Raw genomic sequence first — 12,991 nt, forward strand, 5'->3', positions numbered from 1 at the left:
GCCTCTCAGGACCAGAAAGGTTATACAACCTAGCTTTAGGTAACTTGGCCTCATTGAGCAGTTTTACAGAACAGTCATACTCGCGATGAGGAGGTAGTTCCTGACACCCTTTCTCCGAGAATACATCCTCAAAGTCCGCCAGAAATGGAGGTAAGACCCAAGGAGTAACCGCACCGATGACCGTGTTCATGCAGTTTTTATTACAGAATTTACTCCATTGGCTTATCTCTCTGGTTTGCCAATTAATAACCGGGTTATGCTTAGTTAACCAAGGAAGGCCCAACACTATAGGAGTGGGAAGACCCTCCAACACGTAGCAAGACAACAGTTCTTTATGTATCGCCCCCACTTGAAGTTTTACGTCATGCACAGCTTGCAAAAAACTTCCCTGACCGAGAGGCCTGGCATCGATCGAGAATATGGGGATGGGTTTAGCCAACTCACTCAATCGCATACCTTGAACCCGGGCAAACCGAGCATCAACCAGATTAGCCCCGGCCCCACTATCCAGAAGAACAGATATCCTCTCAGTTCTCGTACCCACCACCACCTCCGCCGGTACGAGAAACTGAGACGAACCTAGGGACGAAATACCTACTCCCAGATTGCCGTCCACCACACAACCTGGGATCAACAGTTTTCCGACGACTCTTCACTCTGCAAGGGACGGGATGGACACCCCCCAATAAAATGTCCCTTTCTCCCGCAGAAGAAACACCTTCCTATCTTATGGCGCACCACCGGTCCCCTCCCCCGAAATGATGTCCCTCCTAATTGCATAGGCTCCTCTGGACTGACCAGGGGAACCACCATATGAGGGTACCTTGTAGGAGGTGGAGTCATCACAGGGGGTAGAGTTATCCCGCACCTCTCCCGAAGCCGTCTGTCAACGCGAATAGCAAGGGCCATAGCGGCTTCCAGTGACGCGGGAGAGTCATACTGTGCCAACACATCCTGTAATTTGTCGGATAAACCTTGACAAAACTGGCTCCTAAGAGCCGGGTCATTCCACTGGGTGTCCGTGGCCCACCTACGGAACTCCGAACAGAATTCCTCCGCCGGACGATCTCCCTGCTGGATCCTACGTAACTTAGACTCAGCAAGGGAGATCCGATCTGGGTCATCATATACGAGTCCCAGAGCAGCGAAAAACCTATCCACTGACTGGAGAGCCGGGGAGCCCGGGGGAAGAGAGAACGCCCAAGATTGTGGGTCCCCTTGTAGGAGCGAGATGACAATTCCCACCCTTTGTTCCTCACTCCCCGATGACCGAGGCCGCAGCCGAAAGTACAACTTGCATGCCTCCCGGAAAACAAAAAACTTGTCCCGCCCCCCAGTGAACCTGTCAGGGAGAGCTACTTTAGGTTCTGGTCCGGCTTGCTCCTGAGGATGCAAAACCTTGGACCTAACGTCCGCCAGCTACATGGACAAACTCTGCAACTGCCGAGCTAGACCAGCTACTGGATCCATGGTAGCTGGAGAAAAACTAAGTGGTCGGTGAAAATGTCACGCTGTCTCTGTATACTGGAGGTAGGGGGCCTAAGCTGATCCTAAGCTGGGGCCCTGACTAATCCCTCAACCTGGAGGTACTGTTAAAGGTACAGAGGTCCAGGCCGCCAGCGTAACCCCTACCTCCTGAGGATCCCTGCACCTAAGTAATCTAGTCCTGAAAAGGACCCCGATCACAACAAAAGGGGACAAGTAATAATATGCCCACACACAGTACTTAGACGAACGAGACAGTACAAGGGAAAAACCAAAACCACCTTGCATACAAAAACTACACAACTACAACAGAGGGAACACCAACGGGAAAGGAGATAAATGATAAAGCGAGGAAGGGAAAAAACACTCCAAATACACTTATCTCAGAAACTCCAAATACCACGATCCGCTCTGTTAGTCTGCATGAAATGCTTTCACCGACACTTCCCAAACAGACCAGCAGGCATTTGAAGGAGTCTCACTACAGCAGCATTGATTGCAGCTGGGCGAGGCTGGACCTTGTCTAGAACAGAGAGAGAGAGAATTAACTCCCTCACTGCCGAAAAACACAAAGCACCAAAAAGTCAGCTGCGAGAAGTCAGGCTGTGTAATCGTGACGATCTTCGTGGCGACACACCCGTGACACTCCTGCACCTCCTCCTGTTCGACCTCCATCTCTGAAATGACCACATCAGTCACAAGCTGGAAGCACTGCAGCACTTCCTTGGCCAAGCAGCAACAGGCTGTGCTGAAGCTAATATGCTTAATGCTTAGATGACAAACCGCACACTGCTGTAGAGTTGTTGAAAACTGTAACACAGCAGGCAGATATGTGGCTTTCACAGCTGAACATACAGCCAGGCATGTTCGTGTGTGACAATGGCCTGAACCTGGTGGCGGAGAAATGACAGCCGTAGTAGATGCGGTTTCCCTGTATGCCAGTCCTTTCATCTGACCTAAAGAATATGGCTGTGGTGAAATACAACTCTCTCCGAGAAGCAGCCCTGGCTAAAAAAAAAGTCTGTGTGAAGGTTCCCAGACACTCTATAGCTGCTTTTTTTTTTTACTGTGGATTGGACGTTCTATGCTTGTTATTTCTCAAACCGCATAGCAGATCAGGCCATTGCCCATCTCTGTAGTCATGAAATTCAAGGTGCAAAGAAAGATCTTTGTTTGTCAAAGCACCATCGAGAAGTGTGAGCTGATGTTGGACAGGCTGCCATTGCTTATGCAACAAGCTGCATTAGAGGACTTCCTGGCAGAAATGACAACCAGAGTAGATACGGTTTCCCTCCATGCCTGTCCTTTCACCGAGAAAAAGAATATGGCTGTGGTGAAATTCAAGAAGCAGTGTCAGACTGAATAACATTGGGCCCACCAGAGGATTTGATTCTTAGGGCCCACCTTTCTTCCCCACTCAAGAGCCCCATAGCTGCTGAAAGGTTTGCACTATGAACTCCCCTGAAGTAGAAGCCATGGCCCACCGGAGGGTTCTCCGGTTCTCTGGCGGACCCGTCCAGCCCTCCCGAGAAGCAGCCCTGGCTAAGAAAAGTCTGCGTAAAGGTTCCTGGACACTCTATGGCTGCTTTTTTACTGAGGGGGAAACCCACACAAACATGGGGAGAACATACAAAATCCTTGCAGATGTTGTCCTTGGTGGGATTTAAACCCAGGATCCCAGCGCTGCAAGGCTTCAGTGCTAATGACTGAGCCACTGTTCTGCCCTCTCTGTTCTCCCTCTGATATCTAACATGCTGGAGAAACTTGCACATACTGACACTCAGTATTTTCAGCTCCTTTGTGAGAAACTAATGTATTTGGGCAGCCACTCAGTCTACCAAATAAAATTCCTGAGAAGGAAATTGTGGATGGCTTCGCTACTGGTACTGGGGGGCACTGCTAATACCATGACGTTGTGCTATAGTTCACTAGAAATATTCCAGGCTAGTAGGAGCCAAGCAGATTCCCACAGAAAAGTACCAGCAGCAAGCTAATGAGATGGTGGCCTCTATCATCAACACGATCTGCAAGGTTTGCACTATGAACTGTCCTGAAGGAGAAGCCAGGGCCCACAGGGGGAGTCTCCGGTTCTCTAGTGGGCCCGTCCAACCCTGCCAAGAAGCAGCCCTGGCTAAGAAAAGTCTGTGTGAAGGTTCCGGGACACTCTATGGCTGCTTTTTACTGTGGATTGGCTCCAGCAAACTATAAGATTGCAGTCTATAAGATCCCTTCACTAGCTCCCCATTGCCCAGAGACTCCAGTTCAAAACCCTAACCATGACATGCAAAGCCATCCACAACCTGTCTCCTCCATATATCTGTGACCTCTTCTCCCAGTACATACCTGCACGCAATCTCCGATCCTCACAACATCTCCTTCTCTACTCCCCTCTTATCTCCTCTTCCCACAATCGCATACAAGAATTTTCCAGTGCATCCCCCCTTCTCTGGAACTCTCTACCCCAACATTTCTGACTCTTGCCTACTGTTGAAACCTTCAAAAAGAACCTGAAGACCCACCTTTTCCTACAAGCGTACAACCTGCAGTAACCCTTGTTCCACCATGCCACTGCATGACCAGCTCTATCCTTACCTACTGTATCCTCATCTATCCCTTGAAGACTGTGAGCCCTGGCGGCACGGTCCTCTCCTCTCCTGCACCAGTCGCTGTCACATTTTTGTTCAAGATTATTGTAATTGTTTTTGCGAGGTACCCCCTTTTCACTTGTAAAGCGCCATGGAATAAATGGCGATAAAGTAATAATAATAATGTGGTCCAGACTCACAGTTACTGAGGCTGGATCATGTGGAAGACAGGGTGGTGGTGGTGGCAAACTGACTGGAAGCTTTATCTGCTATCCAACCAACAACCTTTTCACACTATTCTGGCTTCAATAGTGGTGTTCTGTGGCCCCCTAGAAATTGGGACAGGAAGGTAGTTCGACATGATGTGGGTGTTTGTTGTGCTCCCTCAGCAGGCACAGTTTCATCTTGCCCCCGGCCTCGGCCTCTGCGTGCATCATAACCTTCATGTTCACTTCCCGTCCCTTGCCACGCGTCTTTCCCATTTTAAATGGAGTTTAATATATGTCACGTTGCCAAAAATGTCTGTATTATTACAGCAGTAATATAGAATCACGTCTGATGAGATGACCATAGTTTTAGGCAGTGACTTGGGAGTCAGAGATGGTTCTAGGGGTCTTTCCCCTGCTGTTCCCATGTCTTTTCAGCACTGTATGAATGTGTCTGATCATGTCTTACACACCACATGGCCAGATAAGGTAGTAAAATGTTAAAATGACATTTACCGGTGAACGCATTTTTCACCGTTAAAAGCAATGCAAAAGTGCAAAAACGCATCAAAAACGCTACGTGTGAACATAGCCCAAGGTGTGGAGGAACATTTTTGCTTTTGGTTATTTATTTTACCTTAGATACAAGTCATTACCCTGGAAAGGATATTCCTTAACATTTTTCCCAGGAAAATTCATTTTGGTTTCATTTTTGTATGTTTTATTGTGAGTCCGTAAAAGCGGTATAATACCTCTGACAACATTGTTGACAGCAGTAACCTGGGAGTCAGAGATGCCTCCAGGGGTCTTTCCCATGCTGTTCCCATGTTATTTGAGCACTGTTCCCATGTTATTTGAGCACTGTTCCCATCGATTTGGGCAATTTTTAGGCCCTCTGCAGATCGCCGGGGGGACGCCGTAAAAATGCTCGAGTTCCCCATAGACTTACATTGGGCTCGTTGCTCGGACCGAGCACTCAAGCATTCCAATTTGCTCAACTCGAACAACGAGTACCCGAGCATTTTAGTGCTCGCTCATCACTAGGTGTGATGTTTCCAACAATGGCTCCAAGGTCTGCCATGAACTAGGCTAGGGCTACATGATGACATGTGTTGTACGGTACTGAGATTGTAGTGACTAGTGTTGATCGAGCATGTATCATTAACCCTTTCCAGCAAGCACGCTCGGGTGCTCGCCGAGTATTTTGGTGTGCTCGGTGTTTCATTCATTGTCGCCATGCCTGCAAGTGTCACGGCTGTTAGACAGCTGTTACACATGCAGAGATTGCCTGTCTGACAAGCAATCTCTGCATGTGTCACATGTGAGGGCTGCAGTGATAGTTGACTTTGTGGAACTTTATCCCATCTCCCTACTGCATTTCTGGAGCTCAACCACAGTGATCTTGGGGTTCTTCTTTACCTCTCTCACCAAGACTCTTCTCCCACGATTGCTCAGTTTGGCTGCATGGCCAGGTCTAGGAAGACTTCTGGTGGTCCCAAACTTCTAACATTTAAGGATCATAGAGGCCACTGTGCTCTTAGGAACCTTGAGTAATGCAGAAATTCTTTTGTAACCTTGGCCAGATCTGACCCTTGCCACAATTCTGTTTCTGAGCTCCTTGGGCAGTTCCTTTGAGCACATGATTCTCATTTGGTCTGACATGCATTGTGAGCTGTGATATCTTATATAGACAGGTGTGTGCCTTTCCAAATAAAATCCTATCAGCTTAATTAAACACAGCTGGACTCTAATGAAGGAGTAGAACCATCTCAAGGAGGATCACAAGGAAATGGACAGCATGTGACTTAAATATGAGTGTCTGAGCAAAGGGGTCTGAATACTTATGACCATGTGATATTTCAGTTTTTCTTTTTTAATAAATTTGCAAAAATGTCTACATTTCTGTTGTTTTTCAGTCAAGATGGGGTGCAGAGTGTACTTTAATGAGAAAAAAATGAACTTTTTAGAATTTACCAAATGGCTGCAATGAAACAAAGAGCGAAAAATTTAAAGGGGTCTGAATACTTTCCATACCCACTGTAAAATAAAAAAGATGCTTTTTACTGCTTTATCAGAGAAACATAAAATGCTACTGATGTAACCATTAGAAGCCTTAAAATAAAACATGTTATTTATCCTGCACCACGAAAAAATATAAAAAACATGTCAGAATGGCTGTTTTTGTTCAGACTGACTTCCAAAAACAGGAATTAAAAAAGTAATCAAAAAATCGTAACAAGGAGAAGGGTAAACGCTACTCCTAATTAGTGCCAATAGGGTGCAAATTGGTACTATAATCGTTAGAGTAACACCAAGGCACAATATAAAGTCCGTAGTCAATCAGTTAATGAAGTATTCCAAATTTTATTGCCAAAATTATGAGACAGACTTCAAACCAACGTTTCGGCTATCAGAGCCTTTATCAAGGTTATCTGTATATAACAAATTTATCAGATATTAGTATGTCAATCAAAAAACCCCGTCAGGGCAAAAGAAATTACAGAGAAAATGAAAAACAAAGGTACATCAGTCTTCATACAATTGGCACAATGTATTTACATATTTACAGAATCAAACATGTAGAAATAATAAATAAACGCAAACATAATGCTGATAAGACTGATAAGAGATAGGAGCCATCCTGTCCAGGTGAAACTCGTTCTGCAAAAGGGTCACATAATAGATGAGGAGATCAAAGTAAAAATAGTAAATATAGTATCACGTTCAGAGGTCCTCTGGTATTAGAGAAAAAGGGGAGAAAGAGAGGGGGAGGGAGGGAAAAGAGGAAGGAAGAGGGGTGAAGGAAGGAAAGGAAAAAAAGGAAAAAGGGGAATGGAAAGAGAAGAAAGAAACGAAAAGAGAAAGGCCAAGACTGGAGAAAAAATGCAATAATGGAATAATAGAAAACAACAAAAAAAATAGAATAAAATAGAAAAGACCAAACTAAAAGAAAAACGAGAGATGGTAAGGTAACAGGTGAAATACAATGGGGAAAAAAAATAAAGTGGGGAAAAGTCGGGAAATACAATGGGGAAAAAATAAAATGTGGTAAGACAAAAATGCCTCGAGTATGGGACAGGAAAGAAAATAGAGAAAATATTCATGGATAATAATATAAAAAAATAATAAAATAATATGAAAAAAAAAATAATAAAAATGAATATAAAGATCACGTGGGACAAAAGAGGATAATTACTTGTCCACTAAGGCTGGAGAGGAATTAGGATATCTATAAAGAGCATAGTGCATGAGGTTAACAAACTGTATAGAGGACCACTTAAATTTCTCAAAGTAGGAAGTCCCAAAGAAGATGTAACAATACCTGGTCAATCCTGCGTGATCCTTGTGGGGAATAAACGCCGGGTATGGGCGGTGTGTGCTCCCTCATTCAAGATGCCGGATTATGCAGTGCCGAAGGCGGAAGTACATGCCCGGCAAAGCTAATCAGCTGTGCGGTGACGTGCGCGACGGAACTGCGCATGCGCTGGACGGTCACGGCCGGAAAAGGCCGAGAGGAGCCGAAGGATGTGAGAAAAAGAAGCCGAAGCAATGGGAGAAAGCGGAACAGGGCAAGCGCAATGCGCTTCAAGCAAACAGTATGTGGGATGGAAGGGAAAATAAAGAAAAAGAAAGGAGACACAGGGAGAAGATATAAAGGGAAAGAGTATAAATGGCAGAAGGAAAAATAAAAAAGTAAACAGGGAGTGGAACCACAGACTAGAAAGGAGAGATAAATAGCTAAAAATAACATGAAAATTAATAAGAGATACAAAAAAATACAAGAAGAGAATAGGACAGACAAATCGGGGCCACAAGAAGAATGAAAGGGATAAAGGAGAAGACAAAGAAACATGGGGGGGGAGAAAACAGACAGAGAAGAGAAGAAGAAGAAGAAGAAAGAAAGAAAGAAAGAAAGAAAGAAAGAAAGAAAGGAAAAGGAATAGAAAGGAGAGGGGGGGTGGAGAGGGGGGAGAAAAAGAAAACATAATACCTGAGGGACCGCTAGTTGACCTGTAAAACATAAAAATTAAAACAGGAGTAATAAGGAAAAGAAGGAAGACTATATATATATATATATATATATATATATATATATATGTATATATATATAAATTTTTTCACACACATTGTGTATATATCAAAAGTTAGATGGAATATGTAGCAAGGGGTACGGTCCTTAAAAAAGACAAATCAATAGAAGATTTCATATTTCCTATTTAAGCCATAGGGTTCTAATGTGTTTAGTCTATAAATCCAATATGCCTCTCTTTCTTTCAATCTGAGAATCCTGTTTCCACCCCGCCTAGGAAGAGGAACATGTTCCAGAACCTGGAAACGAAGCTGCAAAATATCATGACCTCTTGAAATAAAATGTGCCGGTATAGGTAACATTGTTCTCTTACATCATAAAAAAATCGTATGTACCCAGAAATGGAAACAATAAAACATCTCTTATGAAGTTCCATCAATGAAAAAATAACAAAAGTTTGAAGAGAGTATAGTATTTTTTTTGTAAAGCAAGTAAAACCTAAAAAATTGTATGAATTTGTTATCACAGTAACTGTAATGACAGCAGAATAAAGTTAATGTATTATTTATTCAGCACAGTGAACACCCTAAAAACAAAACCCTAAAAACAATGATTTTTTTTTAACCCCCGCAACAAAATTCTTTCAAGTTATTCATTGCTTTATACTGTATGTACTCCCAAATGGTGCCTCATGGAGTGCAAACTCATCCAGCAAAATCAACACCCCTTATGACTACATCAACAGTAATATATAAAAAAAGCTATGGTGTTTGGAATGCGGACATGAAAGAAACAAAAAGTTTATGCTTTGGCCGAAGATATGCTGCATTCTTAATGGGTAACAGTATACTATTATTATGGAATTTACAGTATTCCAGCCAATCAGGCCAAAATATTGTAAAGCTAAAGCTGCCAGGCAGAGGAGAGCCAGAAGTCTTCTAATCTCCCCAGGTATGCAGAATTGCATTAGCACTTCATATTTTAGATGAGGGGTCAGAATATCAAATTTATATTGATAAAAATGTACACTAAACTGCTCAAAAAATGTTTATCCGACCCACAAATGCATCTCCGAATGCAGCCTGGATATATATATGTTTGCATTATACTCCTGGGTGGTAATTATAAATCGTACATTTATCTTTTTATTGTTGTAATGTATAACCAAATGACTGAGGAAAGGTGTAGGGGTATCAAACTCATGTTGTGGTGTGCGTATGCACCTGATATTAATAATAACATCCACACTCAAGAAATATGAGGCATACAGTCATTTCTGTCATTTTTCATATAAACAGTGTAAGGACTAATTAGACATACAAAAGCCTCAAGCAGGCTTTTACACTTAGTAAAAATGTCTGAAAAATGTATGTAAAAACAATATTCCACTGATTTATAAACAGGTTTGAACATGAACATTTCTTTTAAAGGCTTCTTTAAGAAAAGGAATGCATAACTGAAATGTACTGTATGTGGATCTTCCTATTTTTCTTTAAAGGGGTTGTCTGGGACTTTAACATTGATGGCCTATCCTTAGGATAGGTCATCAATGTGTGATCAGTGGAGGTGCAAAACCAGGCACCACGGCCAATCAGCTGATGCTGGTGTTGGCGGCAGCCAGAACTGCGCATTTACAGAGCTGCACAGCACAGCTCCGTTGCGTGTATAGTGGTCACAAAATCAAATCAATAGGGGGTGGATGTGAAGTACCCTGCCGCAGTCACTATTCCATCGAGGGAGCTGTGCTGTGCAGCTCCGTAGCTGAGCAGCTCCAGCCACCGCCAACACTGGGAACAGCTGATTGGCCGGGGTGCCTGGTGTTGCACCCTCACTAATCATATATTGATGACCTATCCTAAGGATAGGCAATCAATGTTAAAGTGCCAGAAAACCCCTTTAATACAGCTCTTTTTGCACTACTAAGCCACATTTACGTTTTCAGTATTTGGTCAGTATTTTACATCAGTATATGTAAGCCAAAATCAGGAGTGGGACAATCAGAGGAAAAGTATAATAGAAACACGTCACCACTTCTGTATTTATCACCCACTCCTGGTTTTGGCTTACAGATACTGATGTAAAATACTGACCAAATACTGAACGTGTGTACGTGGCCTTATACTGCATATATATCCAATTTTATCCTTCTAATATTATAACATGTTGTCATGTTATTACAAGGACATGGTTAGAATCCAGTGACAATTACCTGGTTAGCCCTAAAAAAGCTAAAGCATCAGTTTTAACCTTGTATTTTGATGCATTTCTGTTGGATATTGTATTTCTAGTAGTGTTGAGCATTCCGATACTGAAATATCGGGTATCGGCCGATATTCGCGGTATCGGAATTCCGATACTTAATTCCGATACTTTTGCAATATCGTATACCGGAATCGGAAGTTCCCATAATGCAATGAGACATTTTCATTTTATTCAGCCAATGAGGATCCTAAGAAGTGTGGGCACATCCTGTTAGGCATGTAGGCATCTTAACTAATGGCATGGCTGTGATTGGCTGCTGAAATGATGTCATGATGCACTATAAAAGCCACCGCCGCCATTTTGAGCTCACTCTGCTGTGAATTCAGTTAGGGATAGGATGCTGTTGTTCTGAGGGACAGTTTTAGCTACCTATTTGCTCTATACTGCTTTACCCAAGCTACTTTCTAAATCACTGTGCCTTGCAGTGCTAGTGCACAGTTCCCTGTGCTGTTCACCGCTGTCTGCAAGGTCTCTGTGTGTGAGTGCAGCTCACCCTGTAGTGTGTGCTTCAGCCAAGTCTGGTTGTAGTGCACTCAGTGTGTGTCACTGCCTCATACATTGTCCTTTTTTGCCAATTCATAATTTTTCCTGATATCTCCTATTAGTGTGGTGGTTCCATTCGTATTCAGCTAAATTGGTTCCAAACACACTATATAGGAGTAGATAGAGACATTTTTTTGGTCTTGCAGCGCTAGTGCACAGTGCTCTGCATCTGTACTGTTCACCGCTGTCTGCAAGGTCTGGTGTGTGAGTGCAGCTCACTCTGTAGTGTGTGCTTCAACCCCGTCTGGTTGTAGTGCACTCAGTGTGTGTCACTGCCTCATACATTGTCCTTTATTGCCAATTCATAATTTTTCCTGATATCTCCTATTAGTGTGGTGGTTCCATCCGTATTCAGCTAAATTGGTTCCAAACACACTATATAGGAGTAGATAGAGACATTTTTTTGGTCTTGCAGCGCTAGTGCACAGTGCTCTGCATCTGTACTGTTCACCGCTGTCTGCAAGGTCTGGTGTGTGAGTGCAGCTCACTCTGTAGTGTGTGCTTCAACCCCGTCTGGTTGTAGTGCACTCAGTGTGTGTCACTGCCTCATACATTGTCCTTTATTGCCAATTCATAATTTTTCCTGATATCTCCTATTAGTGTGGTGGTTCCATCCGTATTCAGCTAAATTGGTTCCAAACACACTATATAGGAGTAGATAGAGAAATTTTTTTGGTCTTGCAGCGCTAGTGCACAGTGCTCTGCATCTGTACTGTTCACCGCTGTCTGCAAGGTCTGGTGTGTGAGTGCAGCTCACCCTGTAGTGTGTGCTTCAACCCCGTCTGGTGGTAGTGCACTCAGTGTGTGTCACTGCCTCATACATTGTCCTTTATTGCCAATTCATAATTTTTCCTGATATCTCCTATTAGTGTGGTGGTTCCATCCGTATTCAGCTAAATTGATTCCAAACACACTATATAGGAGTAGATAGAGGAGCCTTTCTGCAGCATTGGGCCCTGCAGCCCCAGCCAGATTAGTATTAGCCTATTTTTTGCAGCCTCATCTATTGCATTGTAGGTTACCTTCCTACATTGTAATAGCTACAAAAAGTTTGTGATACTATCGTTATTACATCTTTAGGCACATCCAGTGTCTTTTTGTGACAAAAAAAAACCTAAATAAAGTTCACCAAACACTCCACTTTACAGTTGTGTAGGCCACATTAGCTCATATTAAAGTCTAGTCCACACTTTATAAAATTAGTGTTTCTTATACCTGTTAGCAGCTGTTCAGGAATAAGCACACTAAGCCCTTAGTACTTTTCTGCCTATCTTTATCAGTCTACCAAGATGAAGAAGGCAGGGAGTAAGGCATGTGGTCGTGGGCGTGGGCGTGGGCGTGGGCGTGGAGTTTCTGCAGGGAGAGGACGTGAGGATTCTGTGCCTGCAGGGAGAGGACGTGGGGATTCTGTGCCTGCTGCGGGTACCAGTGACTCAGCATCCCCCAGTTTTACCAGGGAACAGTCCTTTATGCGCAGCTTTGTAGGAGCTAGCCGTACCCCACTGCTGCGCGAGGACCAAATTGAAGCCGTTGTCGGATGGATGGCAGCTAACGCATCGACTTCAATTAGTTCCAGATCCTCTCAGGTCCTGAGCACTGAAGAGCACCCATCTGTCTCTTCACCACCTGCCAAATTGCCCAGGCAGTCAGAGAGCCCTGGACAGGAGCCATCTCTACTTCTGTTCTCTGAATCTCTTGGCTTGGAAAGAGGGGGCCAGCCAAGCAGAATTCGAGAATTTGAAGAAGAGGTAGTATGCAGTGATGCGCAACCGTTTTGTCTCTCTGAATCTGAAGAGGCGGGTGGGCCAGTGCCTATGGTCAGCAGCACACCTCAGTACGCATCTGATGATGAGACTCAGGTGCCACTTTCTGGTGCGTAC

The sequence above is a fragment of the Phyllobates terribilis genome, unplaced genomic scaffold (assembly GCF_046119375.1).
Source record: "Phyllobates terribilis strain yellow unplaced genomic scaffold, ASM4611937v1 Scaffold_2__4_contigs__length_985480577, whole genome shotgun sequence".
In the NCBI taxonomy this organism is placed as follows: Eukaryota; Metazoa; Chordata; class Amphibia; order Anura; family Dendrobatidae; genus Phyllobates; species Phyllobates terribilis.